Source organism: Solanum verrucosum, unplaced genomic scaffold (assembly GCF_900185275.1).
Source record: "Solanum verrucosum unplaced genomic scaffold, falcon-dt-bn FXZP01000198.1, whole genome shotgun sequence".
Lineage (NCBI taxonomy): Eukaryota > Viridiplantae > Streptophyta > Magnoliopsida > Solanales > Solanaceae > Solanum > Solanum verrucosum.
The window spans coordinates 1,117,319-1,121,394 of NW_026020173.1; positions in this window are offsets into that span (position 1 = coordinate 1,117,319).

Sequence of the window (4,076 nt, forward strand, 5' to 3'; positions counted from 1 at the left end):
TTTTAGAATATTTCATAATTATTGTTTAAATATTTATGTTACATTTACATTTTGTTGAAACAATATTGCTTCAGAAGTACTCTTTAGTTTTATAAAGTAGTTCGTGCATATTGTATAATGTAATTTTTTTTTCTTTTGTCGTTATCCATGCATCACGCGGGCACATATATACTACTCCTTCATTTCAAATTAATTAAATTATTGAGGTGTTTCATACCTTTTAAGAAAAGGAGATTAAGACATAAATTAGGCATAACTTTTCATTTTTATCCTTATTAATTATTGTCAAATTTATGATTAAAATAACTAAATATTAATCATAATAACTATTTCCAATACTAGTTAATGAAGGGTAAAATTGAAAGAATATTCTAAGTAATCTTGAAGATTGAACAATTAATTAATTTTAAAAACGTCTCAATAATTCAATCAAATTGAAATGGAAGGAGTAGTATATAAATAAAAGGAAGAAAGTCTAGCCTAGGATCAAGCCAAGTGGCAACATAGAATCAACACATGTGTTAATTTTAAGACAAATTAGTTAAGTTAGGTAGTAATTAGTTACTATTTTTCCTTTAATTTTTATTTTAAGTAAATAAAATAAATTCTGATAGTTAATTTATATTTTTCAACTTTTTACAATAATTCTTTTTTACAGTTTCTTAAAATTCAAATTGTGACAGTCTTTTAATCATAGCTTCTATTCAATTTAATTATTAAAATACATTTTTTATATATCTATATTGTATATCTATATAATAAGAGAGGCAAAACAAAAAATAGTATATTAAAAATTAACTAAAATCTATATATTATAAGAGAGGTAAAACAAAAAACAGTATATTAAAAATTAATTTAAATTAATATGTACATTATTTAAATTGAGAAGTTACCCACGCAAAATACAACTCCCACCTTCACGTTTTCACCAAAAAGATGCAAGTTTTAAAACTGATCATGTCTCTTCATTATCCCTATTCTACAATGGTTCTTTTGGTAATAAATTAATTATCTTGATTTATCCTCTTCCAATCGAAACCCTTATTAACCCTTTAAATATATTTTTTTATCTTTTTTCAATTTAGAGTATGTTTTGCATTGCTGTTGGAAGCCTAAAAGTGCTTTTTTCTTAAGAAAAAAATATTATTTTTTTTGAAAAATCAAGTGTTTGGCAAACCCTCAAAAGTGCTTTTAAATAGAAGCAGAAGTGGTTTTTCTGCAGTTGGGAAGAAGCTAAAATATCTGCTTCTTGGAAAAAGCAGAAACAGAAAATTATTTTTTGAAGACTAAAATATCACTTATATATTTACATATTTATCAATATATCTCTTATTAATTAATTAACATATTTCATAAGCTTTGTTAAGTTTCATTAAATAATTTTATTTTTTATTTTATATGATAAACTTTTTATTTTATTTAAGTTTATATATTATTATTTATATTTTATATATTATTTTATAAATTGAACACTTCATCTTGTTACAAGTACTATGACTATACATAATTTCATATAACGACGCTCTACCACTAATAAAGACTTCAACTATTTTGCAAATGAAGACATTATTACAGAAATCAAAGAAGAAGATGGGGGGGGGGGGGCGGTCTTCAGAGGTACCTTCAGAAATACAAGACAGATCATCTACTACTATGAAAATATTGTGTGATAAAATTAGGGATGAAATTACTGAAAAGAATTATGATGTATGAAGAACTTTATTTATTTTTGTGGTAAGTTTTTCGTATGTAGTGATTTTATTTGTGGAATAGTTTTTAAATTTATTTTGCTTGATATTTTTAATTATATTTAACTCATCATGTTAACATTATATTAATATTTTATACATTTATTTATCTATGTATAATATTGATTAATAATTTGAATATGTATATTTTAATTTAATTAAAATAAAAATTTAATTAAAGTTATGTATTAGATATTTAAAATAGTTTTTCTCTATAAAATAATCTTAAGAGCACATTGATACTTGCCCTTTTTCGTAATTTGACTCTCAAAAATAATCTTTTTTAAAAGATAGTCAAACACAAATTGCTTATCAAAAGCACTTCTCAAATGAATTTGTCAAACACAAATTATTATTTTTTTAAAAAGAACTTTTCAGAAAAAGCTATTTAAAAAAAACATTTGTTGGAAATAATAATTTAAAGTTGGAGTAGGAATCCTAAGTTGTTTAGGATTTGTTATTTATGTTTAATGAGGATTTTTTAGTTAGAATAATTCTTAGTCTTAGTTTAATTTGGTTTTTACCTTTATAAATAGAGATGTTACTAATTATTTTCAATATACAAAAAATATATAGCAATATATAGAAATATACAGAAACATATCAAACTTTTGTGTTTATAAATAAAATATTTTCCTTCACAATTGGTATCAAAGCTTCTACGATCCTGGTAGAAGATCTTAGAGTTTTCACTGTCGACGGGCGGTTATGACACATATATGCCGCCCGTCTAGCCAATGATCATGTTGATAAAGGCTAGACGAATAATATATGCATGAAAAGAACATACTAGGAGGAAAAGACTTACAAAAATATTGCAGATTTAAAGAAGTGCAACCAACCACAAGAGGAAGAAACTCTTCTCTAAATTAAAAGTTAGAGAGAGAACAAAAAACTAAAAAAGAAAAGGAGTTGATGGGAAGGGCATCAACGAGAGTTGGAGAAAGAGTGCTCAAACACCAAAAACAAAACAAAAAACAACCAAAAAGAAAATGCGCTGGTGGAAATGGCATCAACCTTGGAAGTTGGAGAGAAGTATTCTAACATAAACAAGAGAAAAAATATTGTGAGTTGGAGAGAAAATGTTCCAAGACTTGAAAGTCGGAGAGAAGTGCACCAACACAACCAAGAAAAAAAATATTGTGAGTTGGAGAGAAAGTGCTCCAACACTTGAAAGTTGGAGAGAAGGTGCTCCAACACAACCAAGAAAAAAATAAATGAGAAGTGAAGAGAAGTACGGAAAATATTTTATTTATGACCTTTCCACCGTCCTTGAAACCTTCCTTAGACTCTTGCCTTAGAATATTTTTCATAAGGTTCGGGTTCAAGGATGGGTTCAAAGACTGTGTATCTTTCCACCGTCCCTGAACCCTTCCTTAGACCCTCGCCTTAAAATATTTTTCATAAGGTTCGGGTTCAAGGTTGGGTTCACTGATCGTGGACCCTTTCACCTTCCTTGAATCCATCCTTACAAGTCCACCTTTCACACATTTCCAACTGGCTTTTCTCATTCCAACTTTCAATCGATTTTTTACACTTCCAAGCTGTTAAACTCACCTTGTTCCCACCCTGCACCATCCCATTGTCATTCCTAGATGGTTTAAACGAGATTTGAATTGGTTGAAATTAAAAAAGAAAACTTAATTTGCAATATATAAATATTATATCAATATATATATATATGCACAATTATATACCATTAATACACTATCAATATATTACATGACAACGGCACTACTCCAATAGTATATGTATGTATGGCCCTCTTATTGTTGTGAATTTCAATAAACTGTTGATGTCTTCTACATATATAATAACAATACACATTTTGGTTAAATAAATTTTTTAAAAAAAGTATCATCTGAAACCGTAAGTGGAAGGAATAAGTAAACCTGTATATCAATAATAACGAATATGTGTTGATGATAAGACATGTTGGTTATTAATATATATACATGTTTACTTATTCCAATTAAATGTAATCACATGGTATGTCTCCTTGTATTTACAAGGTTACCCTGAAAATGCAAAAGTTCAACAAAGTAAGAACGTTAGGTTCATGTGCTTTGTTACTTTATGATTTATGGAACAAAGGTATCATCATTCAAATATTATTATTGTATTAAACGTGGCAGACTATTAAGCAACTCTTTTGTCCGTATATATATCTTAAGTTTGGTTATGAAGTCATCTCATACGTACTCACATAAACCACTTTTGAAATATAAGGTTTTATCAAAACAAGTAGTTTTGTACCTAAACATATACTGTATAATCCCTCTTCATTCTATAGCTTCTAAAACAACCACATCTGGTGAAATTAAAATT